Raw genomic sequence first — 17,960 nt, 5'->3', positions numbered from 1 at the left:
TCACCTATATCTGCAACAATTTCAACCCCCAAACATCCACCCTCAATGCCCAATGACCTCTACCAACCAGCGAATAACAGCCAAACCTTTACCACCTGGTGTCTGCTCACCACCCTGACCACCTCAGCCATCATATCTTCCATCCACTCCAGGGCACCCACTGACCCCTGCTCCCACCACCTCTACAACCTCACACGGAACCCAAAACATGCAACTCACCAGCATCCTCCACACCTTCATATCCACAGAAGCCTTCCTGGACAGATGGAAACACACAAACACCAGTTCCCTCCTATAGAAAGCCTCCACCAACCCCAGCTATCCCAAAAATTATCATCCAATCTCCCTACTCCCCTACCCAGCCAAAGTACTTGAGACGCCCTCAAGTTCTTTTCCGGCGGCTTGATATGCTTCTGTCTCTCCCTTACTCCACAAGTTACATTGGCTCATGGTTGACAAACGTGTTAAATTCAATGCCTTATGTTACATGTTTCGAGCTAGACACTGACTTGCCCTTTCTTACATCCAAGATCTGGTGTCTCCTTACATCCCCAACCTGATCTCTGAGATCAGCCAACCTCGCACTGTTTAGCACGGATGTACGTTGTTACAACGCATGCTTTTACCACGCATGCCTTTACAACGCAGGTTTTTCAACGCAAGTCGTTACAGCACTTGCGTTGGGGGGTGCTGGATAGTGAATAGTTTAATTTACTATTCCAACTCCATTCCCTGTGGATAGTAGGGAAGGTGTTGGATAGTAAATTGGCTGTCGAGGATGATGCGGAGTTTGCCTGCGTGGTCAGTCGGTGTGGGTCAAAATTCTGCAGGCCACCAGCAGTGGTCCCATGCAGAGGAGTTCTTCCTGAAGATCAGTACATCAGTTTTATCAGAGTTGAGATTGAGGCAGTTGTCTCTCATCCATATGGCTACGTTGATCATGGTGTTGCAGAAGTTGGTTTTGGTGTTGAAGTGGTCCCTGGTGAGTGAGTGGATAAGTCGGGTGCTGTCTGCGTAGGAGATTATTCTGAGTCTCAGAGATCTGAGGAAGATGTCACCAGTCATGTCATTTTAGATGTCTTCAGTGATGTGACCAGCAATGCAATTGACAACATCATCAATGATGTAATATGTGAGGTCATAAGCAGTGCATTGCGGGGGCAGAAGTTATAGTTAACTCAGCTAACTATAACGGCTAAATTTCTCTGGTTTTGTACAAGTGAAATGTAAGCCTAACTATAAAATTCCTGTAACCTCTGTGTTTTTTAGTGGGAAAAAAAATATACACACACACACACGCGCACACACTCATACACATATATATTGGTGTAAACAAGAGTACGCCAGTACTCGAAACGTTGCATTTTGAAGGCTTGTGAATAAAATTAATTTGCCTGGATATCGTGGGGTTCGCCTCTTCTTTCGCCGCGCAAGTGGAGGTCTGAAGATTTCTTGTGATATATATATATAGATATTCACTGAAAAAAACATAGGTTTCACACCAGTTATATTTAGGAATTAGCATTTAAAAAAACGGTTAAATTCACTGAAAAAAACATAGGTTTCACACCAGTTATAGTTAGCTGGAAATTTTACTGACATAAAACCATTGAAATTCCAACGTTATAGTTAGTTGGACTCTCTATAACAAGCGCGCCTGCAATGCACTGCTGATGACGTCACATATTACATCACTCATCATTTGCTTCTGGGTAAAGATGTCTATCAGATGTATGTCTGTATTCGCCCCAGACCCTGCTCTCCCTGTGCTGCTGCATTACTTTTGCTCCTGTCTTCTCCTTGTTTTTTCCCCACTTTTAAGTTCCTTTGCCTTGCTTTTCCTTTGTTTTTACTGCTTTCTCCTTGCTATTCCCCCTGTTTTTTGAGTGCCTTCTCCTTGCTGTTCCCTCATTTTCAATGCTTTCCCTTGCTTTTACCTGTTTTTTGAGTGCCTACTCCTTGCTTTTCCATCGTTTTCACTGCCTTCAACTTGCTTTGTCCCCTGTTTTTGAGTGTTTTCTTTGCTTTTCCTTTGTTTGTATTGATTTCTCCCTGTTTTTCCCACATTTTTTGAGTACATTCTGCTTGCTTTTCTCTTGTTCCATTGCTTTCTCCTTGCTTTTCCCCCAGTTCTTCCCTTTCCTTTCCTTTCCCTTTGTTTTCAGTGCTTTAAACTGAAATTTTAGGAGGGGGGCGGGGGGGGGGGGGACGGGACACACGCACACATACATACTCACACTCATGTATTCACACATGTGTTCGCACACACATCCACTCACAACACTCATTACTAAATATTCAAACATACGTGCGCACATGCATCAAACAATTTTTTTTAAACTCACACTTACCTGCACCTCTGCTTCCGAGGACCCAGGAGGGTTGGGACTGCTGCCTTCCCTCATTGGTTAACCTAAGGTCAGCCAATGAAGGAAGGCAGCAGTCCCTACATTGTCACAGAGTGGGATGGGGGTCAATGAGACTACTGACCCCACCCCACTCTGTGACGAAGTGTCACTGACTGACACTCAACCCTGGGCACTTTAGGGCTTAAAACTAAAGCACCCAGGTGCGAGGCAATGAGTAACGCTACCCCTTGTCACTGAGGGGGAGGGCCTCAAGGACCTTTGCTGAGCTGAAGAGGTCATGCCCACAGGAGCTGTGACATCCTCAGCCCAGAAAGGTTCAGCTCAGGCAGCCAGGAGCCTGCACATTTAGTGCATTTCAAGCTCTTGGCTGCCTGACCTGAAGGAAGAGTGTCTGTCAGGCCGACCTTTGCTCAGCCTGACACACACTCTTCTTGAAGGGCAAAAGGGGAGGGGGTATGGCCCCTCAGCCCTAATGAACAGACCGCGGCTTACTTTTGGATAACAGTTGCTAGCAATGCACTTTAAAAATGTATTCCTACAGCGGATGCTCACGTCCAAAATGGCTTCTATGAGCTCATAGCCAAGGATTACGGTTATGAACTCAAAGACCTGAAGAGCTCCTTCTCTCTGTGCAAGGACACAGAGCCGGCCTTTGGACACGTAGCGCTTGGAGCCCTTCCCACTCGTCTTCTTTATCTGTGTGTCCTAAGTCGGAATGAGAAGCCTGCTAGCGACCCCTCTTGCACCACTTGGGGTCGACGCCCGGGGCGTGGGCCCAGCTTGCCCATGCTGACGGCCGGCCCTGCCGGGACATAGCCTACGGTGGTTTCTTAGTCCCGATGCTGGTGCGTGGGTACAGCCAGTGATAGCCTGAGCTGGTGGGAGAGGACGGGACTTGAATGCCCGGCGGCCTGCTTCTTGATGGGCAGTGCATGAAGCCTTCATGCCGCGGCGGCTCTCCCCAGGCAGTCAGTCTTCTAGCCTCAAAGTGATCCATCTGTGCTGTTTCTGGGACGCTGAGAGAGACGACCCCGCTTTCCATTACAGGTGATAAGTGGAATGGGCATTAAAGTGCACTATGATATTTTCGAGAAAAGACGGATTCTGTTGCCTTGGTTACCTCAGTAGGACCTTTGCCCTACCAGCTGGCAGCAAACATCCCGGGTCAATTAGAAAGGGAGCGCAATCCTTCAGAGCCGGATCCAGCCAGCATGAGGGATGGACAAGTGCAGGCAGCCCGAGCTCTTCACAGCTGACTGGGCTCGACGCTTTATCATGGCTTCAATATGTCACAAGACAATGTGCTCGTGGTCATGCCTCTTTCACATACACACATCAGCATAATTCCCTTCCTTCGCTGTTTTTGTTTCAAGAAATGCAGTCATTCCGTAGCAAGCCCGGAAACCCACCCATTCACTCGGTGCCACTGGGAAAGCTGCAGCCAAGCCAAGTTTAATCCTACAGTCGCATTGTTTATTGCCGTAATAAATTGCCCTGGCACGAGAAATCTTTCCCTCTACGCCTGCATATCTCATTCCTCAACATGGTCTGAGGTTGACAGCTGTGAAAACTGCTGAGACTACCCCGGTGAGCTTCACCTTGCTGTTTGCAGGAAGAAAAGAAAAAAACATGACTCCTACACAGAAAATGTATATAAAAATTTAATGGACTTTTCTTGTGTGAGTATTGGACTTCCATTTTTCCAACAGGCGACTCCCCCTGGAGACATAAGTTTGATTTATTTTTCATCCTCTCTGCTGTTGCCTCCTTCTGTTAGGCAATCTGCCTCTGTTTGTTTTCTTCAATGAATCAACCAGCAACATATGAAAAGGGGGGGCCCTCGGCCCCCCCGCACGCATGGCGGCGCGGCGACCGTCGCCCCCACAGTTTCCTTTGTTGCCATTCGGCGGTGGGGGCGTGCCCTGGGGGGCGCGGCCCACCGCCGGTTGGCTGGCGGCCACCTTGACCCGGATCCTGGGAAGTGGGTCCGGGTCAAGGGGGGCGGGCTAGAGGAGGGGCCACCTGGCCCCTCGGGAATAAAGAGATAGGGAGCGCCCAGGAGACCCCCTTGTCCCTGGACGCTCCCTCGCCGAAACGGTGTGCCCCGCGCTCGGGGCTTCTTTGTTTTAATGATCTCGCTTTCTTTTCCAGGTGATTCGGTCGGCGTTGCAGAGCACCGGGACCTCGCTGGAAGCTAACTCCTTGTTTACAGGAGGAACATTGGACATTGCCCGGAACGTCGTGATCCCTGTTTTTGTATTTCCAGGCGGAGCAGCTTCGGGGGAGCTACAGGCCGTCGTCCGGCGTTTAACAGACAGAGGTGGAGGTCGTCCGGCATGTCACAAGCAGAGGCGTTGACCAGGGTTCGGGATTGACGGGTGTCGGAGCGCGAGCATGAGTCGGAAGGGCGCGGAGCTCGGAGGAAGGCTTGTGATTCCCGAAAAGTTAAGTGGAGAACACAGCTGTTGCAAGTGTACGGTTGAGAAGCCGGTTATTTTAGAATTGCTTCTTTAGTGCGATGCAGGTCAGAGAAATAGGTGATTTGAGTCTCTCCTTTGTGATTTTCCCTTCAGCCTTACAATGAGCTAGGTGGGGCGGGAGTGGCGTGTTAAAGGATTGCGCGCTAAAGTGGGTTAAACACCAGTAGATAACAGAATGCTGCTCCTGCTGTGTATATTTCTCTCGACACCGCGTGGTTTTTTCTGGCATTCCACAGGCTTCCGAGGCGGATGGTTTACATCTCGTTAAATGGATGTTTTTTCTGAGATATAATTAACGTTCAGGCAACAACACTGACAGTGTTACCCTACATGTTCTGATCAGCTAACACATTCTCTACAGAACAATTCACGTCCTTCTTATATATGCTTCATCTGTGTTTACCATTTCTATTCACATTTACACTGACATATGAATTACCGCTTTCTCTTTCTTAAATAACGTGTACAGTCAATATTATGACAGTTACTTTCTCTGCTTGTGTTTCCTAAAGGTGAGAGGCACAAACGAGTTTGGTTTGCTTGTAATTGCCAATTGTAAAATGTGGGCGATCTGGTTAGAGGGATTTGCACTGCTTAATTAATGCAACTACAGTAGGAGCTTCCCTCTCATTAACATGTATGGTTCCAGGAAGCACTTTGTCAACAATGGCAGCTTTGTGTTCAGAGACGTGCGCAGTGTGGCTATACTGATATTCAATCTTGTACGCCATTAATTTAAAACAATCACTACACTGTACTGCTATAAGTATTCTCCGACTGCTGTTCCAGGGAGTATTACAAAAATCAAGGGGGTCCGCAGAGGCTTCACCTGGAAAGGACTCCCAAAGCGTTTAATTTTGAGACAATGTAGTGCAATTAGAGGAGATGATTTGGTCTAGCGGCTAGGGCACTGAAACTGGGGATCTGGGTTCTAGTCTCGGTAAGGACGCCAAAACCTCCTGTGATTCTGGGTAAATCACTTAAATCTCCCCGTGCTAAAAAATGAATGTGGGTCCGTCCTCATGTAACGTAACTGGGGCTATGTAAAGCGCTCCGATACCTGATTCGGTTCGGGTCCTGAGAGGGATTCACGGTGCCGCTCGAGTACCGCACTTGATGCGGTACCGGTGTTGTAAAACCCTTGACTTTACTGCCTGAGTGGTTTGCCCTAGGTACAACTTCTCATAAGGGCATTTTACAACATAGAAGGAATTGGTTCGCATTTCAATTGGAAATGTAGGCTAGTCTGGACCCCCGACTAGAAGTGGGACACATTCTTTGAATAATAATTTTCCAGTTTTATTTCAGTACACTAATAATTGGATTAGTTAGTACTTGCCTTGGTATACTGAAAGGGTCTCGTAGGGAAACATGTCCTTTTAAAGAAGTTTGAACTAATTCCTTGCGCTATCCTCCTTTGCTAAGCTTATTAGAGAGCGAATTGGCATTTGTGAGGTAGTCCTCTTCAATGGTACAATACTTACGGATACGGGGGACTTGCTCAAAGGGTAGAGTTCCTTCCAGTGTTCGTGGGTGCCCTTCGGGGACGTATAATAATGTGTTGAGCTTTCATTGGTTTTGTGTACCAAGTTACACGCTTATTCGCCTTCTATAACTAACATAGGCTAGGTCCGAGAAATTGGCTTTCTCCGTATCATGCATCATGGTAAATACCCAGTCTGCTAGAGTGCGAACCATGTCCTTTTTAAACAAATCATATGACATAATTTATATAGCGGTACCACTTGTGATGCCATTTCAACAGAAATTCTAGAGGGGCCTGGGGTGGCAGTGTCCTTGAGTTCACCACATCTTTATTCCCAGATATGGTCTCGTCTTGGGTGACATTAGAGAAGGGAGTCCTACATCACAAACTGCCCCAGTAGTACAATAAACGGTTTGAAAAGGGTGTCTAGAAATTGTGTGAGGGTTCTGATAGGAAAGGCGGGCATCCACAGGCAGAGATGACGGGTCTGCCTGGACTACCATTAGGGTGTTTGTGAAGTTTGGGCAGGATATAGATCAACCACAGACAAAGTGGCTGTAACGGCTAGGGTGGTTGCTCTCAATTCTGGGGAACTGGGTTCGAGACTCTGTGATGACGCTCAACATCCCGTGAGTCTGGACAAAGCGCGTAATCTCCCTGTGCTGGACAAAACAGAATGTCCCGGATCACGGAACATTGTTATGTCCTTCGTAGTAAATTGAGACATTCGGGTGGGTGTTAAATAAATACTTCAGGGTTGGTCGTTACCAAATTGTGTGACATCTTAAGAGGAAGGCGATGTGTTCTGATAAATTTGGTTTTGCAGTGTTTGTACTTCATTATTGCAAAAAAGCTGTTGGGCAGGAGGCAGATCTGACTGTCGCAATGTTGTGCCCTAAACATTTTTTATTTTATTGTTATATTACTTTGTGTACATTATCGGGGTATATTGTTACATTAAGGTTATTGGGGGGCAGGCTGCTGCCTTTCTAGCAGAAATTAGACTTGTACCTTTAACATTTCTTTCATCAGTAGCCAGTGTAACATAAGTGTGGTAAGGTAACACATCCCCAGCTCTTCAAGCATTTAAGAATCCAGTCAGCCCAAAAAACGGTGGCACCTACGCCATCTTAAATTGGCACGGGTGGTATCCGCTGTATTCAATGTGACCCGAGGTACACAAAGTCACCAATGCCCATCAACTGGATCGCATCCACGTGCCGGGGGGGACCCAGCAATGGGGAACTTGGGCGTTTAAAATGCTCGGGTTGTACCTGGGTAGAATTCACAAGGCAGACGCAGCTCCCTGATGAGACGGGTACCCACCAGGGGTGGTGAGTTACCCAAAATATGCTCTGTTGGCATTCGGTTGATGAGTTCAGTTCTGAAAAACTCATTGTCTAAATCAGAGCTCACGCAAAATGGGGACATTAAATTTCACCTAGAGAATGGGACGGTTGGTGACATGCCTGGGCTGCTTATTCATGTCCCATAAGCACTTGCTATACTTTATCGAAGCCATGGTTGCTGCTTAGTTCTCTTACGCGAGGAACAGCCATTGCCATAAGTCAAATTTGTCATTATAGAACGACTATCAGTGGTCTGCTAGGTGATAGTTGGAACAATCATGGAACCATTCACGAATAGGGTATACCACCTTCCATTGGGGTCAACCTGGGGGTTAACGACATCTAAGGGTAGGGCTTAGCGAGACTGAGGGACAGTTTCCCAGGTCCCACTTTCCTTCGCAAGCCAAGGCAGAAAGCCAAACAATGGACTTATTTCATTGTGGAGCTAATCACCATATGAGGTGCTGTTCACTAATATAGGGGGGATATACGCCAGTCCTAACATTGCACCTGTCCAAACGCCCCCTTCATGGATGATAGGTTTAAACCAACATTATTGGTAAACTATCCTAGGGTTAGCTGTATTGCGTGCAGCCTTCAGGCTAAGTCTTGAGGGAATATAGAGCTACTTGTTTTACCACTCTTTAATGTCATGAATGAGTAAATGGAAAAGGGCAGGTGTATAACAACAAATATATGTATTTGTACTAAACACACCCCCTTTGGTTCAGTCAGTAAACTTATTTTTCACACAGGTAAACGGGCCAATATACGTTGAGCCTAGGATGAGATTGGAGGCAAATGATTCGGTGGGAAGACCTCTATAGCACACAGTAATTTACCACCATATACGTTGAGCTCTAGGGGTACACCAAAGCCATATATTAATAATATGGTGGGGGAACCACGAATGGCATAGAGACAGGGCCTAGAGCCTCTAGAACGAATAATGGGGGTCCTGATAAAGATACACACTCTGATGTCACACCTAAAAGGTGCCCAAGAGCCTAGTTGCGGCATCACATAGTTCTGGGGATGCATGTGATCATGTCCGGGTGGCTGGGATGATATTTCCCAGAAGCCAAAGTGGCGTACTGAAAAGGTCCTTGGGGCCAGCTTAGGGCCTGGCGGAGTTTGGACTGTGCTAAATCTTGAGCCAACAACTGTGATACTGCACTGCTAAGTAAGCCGTCTTGTTTTAACACATAGATCCTATGCATAAAGACGTGGGTAGGAAGCAGACAAACTGAGGCTATGCTTAACATTTGCTGTCGGCGTGTTGAGGTGTACGGATCTGGCATTAAGATTAGCTAAGTTTAGCGACTGATGGTAATGTAAGTCTGACACGTGTACAGCAGTTATTGCCGGAAAGACTAATGGTGTGTGTCTATCTTTCCAATTTATGTATGACCGGGTCCATGGTTGATACCTGGAGTGCTCCATATCACAGCAGCTGCAACAGGTGGACAGCCCAAGGGATGCTTACGTCAGTCACGGCTGGGTCCATGGCGGATATCTGAGGAGTACTCCACACCGCAACATCATCAGTGGGTGGACGTCAAAAGGAAAGCATACGTCGAGAAAGAAGACACCAAGGGCCCAAGTATTGCTGGCAGGTGTAAGTGTTACCCATTCCCTAAGGTGGAAGTGGGAATGGTTACCCAGGTTTTCTTGGTCTTTTTTCTGGTTCTTGCAGTTTCTCAAACCTGCCACGCAGGGGAGGAACTCCTCACCAGAAGTTGAGGAGCTAAAAATGGTTGCCCAGGTTTTCTTGGTCTTTTTCTGGTTCTTGCAGTTTCTCAAACCTGCCACGCAGGGGAGGAACTCCTCGTCAGAAGTTGAGGAGCTAAAAATGTGCCAGCACAAACAACGTGCCGGACGCAGGACAGGGAAGAGTGGGTTTGAGGGTCTGTGCCATGGTCAGTTCAGGAACTGCTTTCAGGGACTTTTAGCTCAGCAGCCCGACCCCCTGTCAGTGGTGATACCTCACCTAGGGGGGACTGAATGGGCCAAACTGGGGAGGCGAATACTGATTGATGGGTTCATCTCCACTGTGGGTGGGTCTTCAGGACAAGCCCGGGTGGCACAGTGGGTGGGTCTCAACTGATCCCAGGGTGGCAAGGACCCGGTCAGGGCGTTGAATCACTCGATAAAGAGGATCAACACACAGCGGGACAAATTATTTCAAGCCCCAGTTCCAGATGATCCAACATGGGTGTATTTGTCCTACCTGGTAAGGGGAGTCCATTTGACAGAGGAAGGAAGGGGCCTGGGGTCTGGGCCTGGTTGGAAGGTTTGCTAGAGTGAGAACTTTCTAGGGTAGGTCTAGGCAGGGGGAGGCCAGATCGTCGGTTAACAATGCTGGCCTGTGGCGGTAAGGTCATTATCGGTGAGCACATATTTGAGGTCTGAGGGGGCGGGCATCATCCTATGGAGGTTCCCGCCCAGGGGGAGGGGCCTGCGGGCCACTCCCACAACTCCAGGGGCAAGGTAATGGATGCTACAAAGCAAAGGAGCGCGGGTAGGAGTAGTTCACGCTTTCCTTAGGCTGGTAGCCACCCCGCGCGCGTGGACTCACGACGCCACCGGCGCAGAGTAAGGGCCCTCCTTTAGTGGGTAAATGGAGTTCAGGGCGTAGACCGGGCAATTCCCGGGGTAACACTGCGCATGCGCACATCCAGAGGGGAGGCGCAGCTTGTAGGACCTGACACCGGTAGTGACCCTGCCATATGGCCAGAAATGTACAAAAATTCTAGATGAGGATGTTTAGTATAAGTTAGGAAAATAACATGTATTAGAGTTTTGTTAAAGTCAGGCTCTCAAACTTATTGCTAAACCTAAATGTCCTGCTGAATTTTTGTATAAATTGTTGATTATGCAATTAAAACCTTTTTTAATTTCATACTTTAATAAATACGGCCGGGCGACTAGCGCCCGCCTTCCAAAAAGTAAAGACGTCTCGTGTCCACGTTCCTGGGTATTGGGTGCCGGATTGGGGGGGAGGCGGCAGCTAGTCGCTGACCATGTGAAAAGGGGGGGCCCTCGGCCCCCCCGCACGCATGGCGGCGCGGCGACCGTCGCCCCCACAGTTTCCTTTGTTGCCATTCGGCGGTGGGGGCGTGCCCTGGGGGGCGCGGCCCACCGCCGGTTGGCTGGCGGCCACCTTGACCCGGATCCTGGGAAGTGGGTCCGGGTCAAGGGGGGCGGGCTAGAGGAGGGGCCACCTGGCCCCTCGGGAATAAAGAGATAGGGAGCGCCCAGGAGACCCCCTTGTCCCTGGACGCTCCCTCGCCGAAACGGTGTGCCCCGCGCTCGGGGCTTCTTTGTTTTCCCACCCACCATCCCTTGGAACAAAATGTTTGGTAGCAGTTCTTATGTCTGGTTGAATGGTAAGTTCTGGATGTACGGTCCACGGGTCTCACAGGGTAATAGAGATGAACTGTTGGTATATTTTGTTGATGCTTTTGTCTAGGAATTTTTCCCCCTTTTATCAAGTCATGTGTGAAGTGAACTGTATTTAATGCGATGTGTCTTTAGGCCTTTTTTCCCTTTGTAGCTATACGTTGATACTGTTTGAAGTGAACTGTGTTTAATGCTATGTATCTTTAGGCCTTTTTTCCCTTTGTAGCTATACGTTGATACTGTTTGAAGTGAACTGTATTTAATGCTATGTGTCTTTAGGCCTTTTTTCCCTTTGTAGCTATACGTTGATACTGTTTTATTAGCCAGTGTAGCTGTCCTTTAGAATTTTTTCCCATAGGTCGTCGTATTTATTAGGTATGGGGCATGCGGTAAGGTCATTATCGGTGAGCACATATTTGAGGTCTGAGGGGGCGGGCATCATCCTATGGAGGTTCCCGCCCAGGGGGAGGGGCCTGCGGGCCACTCCCACAACTCCAGGGGCAAGGTAATGGATGCTACAAAGCAAAGGAGCGCGGGTAGGAGTAGTTCACGCTTTCCTTAGGCTGGTAGCCACCCCGCGCGCGTGGACTCACGACGCCACCGGCGCAGAGTAAGGGCCCTCCTTTAGTGGGTAAATGGAGTTCAGGGCGTAGACCGGGCAATTCCCGGGGTAACACTGCGCATGCGCACATCCAGAGGGGAGGCGCAGCTTGTAGGACCTGACACCGGTAGTGACCCTGCCATATGGCCAGAAATGTACAAAAATTCTAGATGAGGATGTTTAGTATAAGTTAGGAAAATAACATGTATTAGAGTTTTGTTAAAGTCAGGCTCTCAAACTTATTGCTAAACCTAAATGTCCTGCTGAATTTTTGTATAAATTGTTGATTATGCAATTAAAACCTTTTTTAATTTCATACTTTAATAAATACGGCCGGGCGACTAGCGCCCGCCTTCCAAAAAGTAAAGACGTCTCGTGTCCACGTTCCTGGGTATTGGGTGCCGGATTGGGGGGGAGGCGGCAGCTAGTCGCTGACCATGATACAAATCTCCAGGAGTGAAAGGTGAATTTAACCTCTGATCTGCCGGAGTGATGTGCCTGCAGGGTCCCATTCCCAGAGACCCCTCCCTGCTTGCAACAAATTGACCCTCGCAGAAAACACTGAGTAATATTGCTTTCCGTGTGGACAACGTAATCGAACAGATGCAGCAACTTGTACGTGTCCCTGCACCTTTGAAGCATCGCTTTGCCTGTGCTTTTGATTCGAAGTGCATTGAAAGGCACAATTAATCTGCTTCCTGCCTGATACGAGCACAGAAGTTATGAACGAGTTACTCTCTCTCACCTGTGGCAGCAGCAACAGCCTAGGAGCGCAATACAATAGTAATTAGGAACAAGGACCAATTCTTTATGCGCAGAGTTTGACAGCTCTGGCTCTTTTTGATATATCTAATTGAAATTACAGTGCTGCCAGATAAGCAGCCCATATAAACAAAAGCAAACAGAAGTGGGTTTAAAACGAAAGTACACAAAATGCAAAAAGAAACAGAAAAATACAGAGGGTGAAATAAAAAATTAAAAACTTAAAATAATGAATGCAATCCACTAGGACAAATCTACCTTCCCTTGAAGTAAAGTTGTGGGGCGTGACTTGGCCAGGGAACAAGGCAGTCACAAAAACGACGGCCTTTTCCAACGAGAAAAGGAACCGGCAGGTACTGAAAAGGAACCCTATCGCTAACAGATGGACCCCTGCACTTAATGCCTGTGTGGCTGTAGACCTGGCACTTTCAACGACAAGCGATGCCAGCAACCTTGCACTTACTTCTCCACTCCTCTTTATAACAGCAGCAGCACCTCACTCTGTGGCCTGAGGACTGACTGACAGCCAGGACCATCCGGCGACCTGCCAGGCATTGGGGAGCGGCAGAGCGTCACCCAGGCTCTCCTGGAAGGGTGCCTCCCCTGATACAGACTTGTGCCACAGGGTGGCCCTTCAGCAAATGACCAGGAACTGACCAAATTCGTCTTGTAAATCCCGAAAGGACTTGATGTCCGCCTCCTTTAAGATGTCCGCCAGGCACTTTGTTACGCCTTCTCCGGGCCAACAAGCTAATCTCTGATTGCCCTGATTTAATCGCCACATTATGCCATCTGGGGGCGCCTTCATGCAATGTGTCTGAGCCTTTCACCAGTAAGTGTGCCCTTGGCCTTTTCCATGTCATCTGCGAAGATTGTATGATCGGGTTCCTCGCATCGGGTCTCTTCCATGATCCCTTATAGTTTATCAGCAGATCTCTCCTGTTCCCCCAACAGATTATGTTCCAGGGGAAACCATAAGGGCGTTTCTCTGAACATTTTTCTCAGTTAAAAATTGAGTGGGCAAATTGGTGGGCAACACAGTAACACTCCAAATTCTGCACCCGTAGCCCCCTGCTCTGGAGGTGGCGTATAGTTTTGAACTGTGAAAGATGGGGTTTCTCCCCCAATACAAACAGCAGATATTTTTTATCTATTTGATGCAGGAGTGTCCCGAGGGTTGTTAGAGTCAGCATTTAAATAATATAATTAAATCTGGATGCTATATTCATCTCGACTACCTACACATTCACCCCAAAGTGACAGATTCAACTGATACAATCTTTTGATGCCCGCCGCTTGTGTTTATGCATGTACCATGTATTGTGACGGAGGGCACTAGGACCCTGCACCAGAGTGAAGGGAGGGGCCAGCCACCAGACAACAGTTCCGGTCAGGGGAAGAGGCTGGAACAGTAACAGGCAAGGGGCGCGGGGGAGGGAAGTGCTTGCGAGCACAGAGGACGATACCATTCTTGGGTGCTGAGGTATATGAGGGACACGACAACTGGCGACACAAAGGTGGAGGCATGCATGACCATGTCCCCCATGAAGTGCAGAAGAAAACGGAGCCGGGAGCCCATCCCGGTCCGCTTACTAACAAACGTGACATCGATAGCCTACCCCTGTCGCAAGAAGAAGAAAGGGGCCAGGAGCCCACCCTGGTCCGCCTGCAAAAGAAACGGGACGTCGGCAGCCTACCCTGGTCGCAGGAAGAAGAACGGAGCCATGTGCCAATCCTTGTCTGCCTGCCAAAGGAATCCAGCGACATCGGGAGCCCCCCCCCCGGTTGCAGGGAGCAAAGGAGTAGTGTAAAAGCCCCCCTGCGACCACCTGCCGACAAGTGGTGCACACGACTGTGCCTGCAGCTGCCCCAAGAACAAAGGGAAAGCCACGAGCCTCTTGCTTAGATTTCAAGCCAAAAGCTCAAAAGAACTCGGCAGCCATCTTAAAGTCAGGTGAAACTGGCCAATAGCAAGCAAGAAATCACCACCGGCCATTTTGAAATCAGGCAAAGCTAGGAAATGGGAAATGTCGCTCTCGCAAGATCTCAGCGGCCATCTTGAAGTCAGGCAAAAGGGCCAATAGACATTGAGGAAGGCCATATGGCCACTTTGAAGTCCGGCAATTGGAAAAACACATACAAAGTGGAAACAGAAAGGAAATAATGGCACATAAAGAAGAAAACAGCATAAATAAAGACGAATTTAAACACAGAAAGACAGGCAGGCAGAGCAAGAGGGTACAGGCCTGCGCAACACCAGTCATGATGGAATGGGAAAACACCACCACCACCGCAAATGTCATTTTTCGCAGACCACTACCATTTAGCTTGACGGTCTCAGGGTCAGGCAATTTGAACTCTACATTCGTGGCACATGCAAAGAGTACACGGATCAGCAAAGCATAGACTTGTTTTTAAACTTTGTGGGCGATGAAGTTGAAGACCTCCTGGTAACATTCCCTCCAGAACAGATATCAATGTATAAGGTAACCCTGAGCGAAGCACTACGCTACACTCGCGTAGTTTGCGAAGTTTGCACAACTTCGCACTATGCGAGCTGCACGTAGCACAGTGCGAACACGCGTAGTGAAGCGTGGCGTAGTGCAGCGGTCATTTTTTGCTGGTTCGCGGTCCTCAACGTCATGTTTGCGACCGCGAGCAAGCAAAATGACATCCCGGCGAGATTCTCAACGCGGGGAGGTCAGGTTTCTCATTGCGAGTGGTTGCGCATGCTTGCGACCGCTCGCAATGAAAAACTACCAGTTCGCGTTGAGAAAGCTGCCGCTCAAGTAAAAATCTACTCGAGCAGCAGAAAACTACAGCTCGCACTGTGCAAGATGCCGTTTTCAATGATTGCACAGTGCCGGATGCTTGTCCGCACTGTGCAATCATTGGAAACGCATCTTGCACAGTGCGAGCATGCTACTACGCAGCTCGCGTAGTGCTACGTGAAGTTCGCGTAGTGCGAAGTGCACTTCCCGTAGCTTCGCGTAGCGCTACTTCGCGAACTACGCCCACCCTTAGTATAAAGGGCTTATGAAGTGCCTCACTGACAAGGTTGACTCTCAGAGAAATGTGGACTCTGAGAGATACACATTCAACACCACATGCCAACTGGCAGAGGAGTCCCTCAATGATGTCGCAACAAGACTATGCAAACTGGTAACATACTGCAAATTCGACAAATTTGACAATGAGCAGGCAAATTTGACTGTGGAGTTTTGTGCCCGAATACTAAAAGAACCTTACAGCTTGGAGAAAATATTAACACTGGCCCGTGCCGAGGCCAGAGCAACAGCACATGCCAGATAGATGGAAAACGGAAGAGCATGGATGGTGGAACAGGTCAATCACATGGCCGGGAATGCCCAAAAATGTGACAAAACACCACCGCCCTGGAAGCAGAAGCAAGAAAGGACATGTTATAGTTGTGGACTCGAATTCCCACATGCCTGCACCTGCCCAGTGATGGGTCACAAGTCACGAAAATGCAACAGAGAAAACCACCTTGTGAGTGCCTGCATGAGCGCGCAATTCAAAGGTGAGCGAGGGGGACCAGCAATACAACAAACAGCGACACACAGGGACGCATGGCACATGAACACACAAGAACCCAGTCCGTCCATGGAGTCAGGTGGAGCAAGTCTGAAAGAGGCAGCAGAATGGCTGTATCTAATGTCAGACGTACCAACAGAGGGTTGCACACCTGAGCACATCAAACTGGTAGACAAGCAACAGATAAAGAAAACAGCAATGGTGAACATCGAGGTAGGAAATCACGGCATAAACTTTGTACTAGACAGTGGTGTCACATGCAACATCATGTGCATGTCAGAATATGAAAAAATTAAACAGAAACCGACGTTAACACTGTCCACTGTTGTTGCCTTCACATGGGGCTCAAGGAAATCAGTGGTGAACATGGGGAAGTTCGTAGAGACATTGATATACAAAGAAAGAACGGTAAGAGAAGAAGCATATGTTCTATGCGGGGACATCCCAGCACTGTGTTTACTGAAAAACATCACCGCTCAGGTGATCGGTCTCCTAGCAATAACATATTACATATCGCATGTCAGAATGACACAACATCCTGAGAGGAAACCCAGCACTACTACAGGGACTAGAAAAACTGAGAGACACGCAAATAACATTATACATCAATGAAGCAATCAAGCCCGTGGCTCAACATCACCGAAGAGTGCCAATACACCTGCAACCACAAGTAGAAGAGTAGATAAAATGCGTTCTGGCACAAGACATCATAGAGCCGGCTGATGGACCAACCCCATGGGTATCTCCGATACTCACAATACCCAAAAAGAACACATCAAAAATTCACATTTGCGTTGACATGTGAATCCCCAACACGGCAATTGAGAGTGAAAGACACCCAGGGCCTCATTTAAATGAAATGATCCGCTGCTTCACTGGAGCATGGTGATTCTCAAAACTAGATCTGTGTAAAGGGTACCATTAACTAGAGCTTGATCCACAATCACGATACATCAAAACATTCCTCAGTCAAATGGGTCTGTTTCGCTACAAGCGACTAAGCTTTGGAATATTGTCAGCGGGCAAAATATTTCAGGACCCAGTGAGACAAGTTATCCGGCCTGTAAAAAACAGCTTAAACTACAGCGATGACATTTTGTTTTTTTGACGCTCAGATGAGGAGCACAACAAAGCCTTATGGGACGACCGCAGCCAATTGGAACAAGCCGTCCTGACTTTAAATGAGGACTAATGTGAGCTGTGGAAGGGAGAACTAGTGTTCTTTGGACACATCTTTTTTAAAAAAAGGAATGAGGCCAGATCCCAGCAAAGTGGAAACGCTAAAAAAATCCAACAAGACGTTTGAGGCCTTCAGACACGCAGTCACAGCAGTAGATCATCTTGCATACTTTAACCCATCGCTATGCACCTAGCTCACTGTTGATGCCAGCCCAGTGGGACTAGTAGCAATTCTAGCGCAACACACGCCGGGAAGAGACTTGCCCAGGCAAGTTGTCACGTATGCAAGCAAGAGCTTATTAGAAATAGAAAAGGCATACTCGCATCCAGAGAAGGAAAGCTTAGCAGTGATATGGGTGTGCGAACACAATCACATGTTCATATATGGAAAACCGTTCCCCATTGTAATGGACCACCAGGCACAAGTAACAATCTATGGAAAGCCCACCGCAAAAATTCCAACACATATTGAGAGGTGGGGAATAAGACTGATGGATTATGATTTCAAGACAGTGCACAAACCTGGAAAGGAACACAACCCAAATTTCTTTACAGAAACACAAAAAGTGCATATTGACCACTCTCTTTGTAACACACTGAGAAGAGTCAAGAGGAAATTCCAAAAGTTCTTCTGAATTAGATACATTTTTAGCTAGAAGAACTCAGGAATGTACATAAATGTATGAGCCAATCTTGGTTCAAAGGTCTACTATTTTCTATGTGAATTAAGAGTTACAAAGTGCAGGCGATGAAGGAAGTGAAAAGATCCAGCCTATA

Source organism: Lissotriton vulgaris, chromosome 11, assembly GCF_964263255.1.
Source record: "Lissotriton vulgaris chromosome 11, aLisVul1.2, whole genome shotgun sequence".
Classification (NCBI taxonomy): domain Eukaryota; kingdom Metazoa; phylum Chordata; class Amphibia; order Caudata; family Salamandridae; genus Lissotriton; species Lissotriton vulgaris.
Note: the sequence above shows the minus strand (reverse complement) of the source record.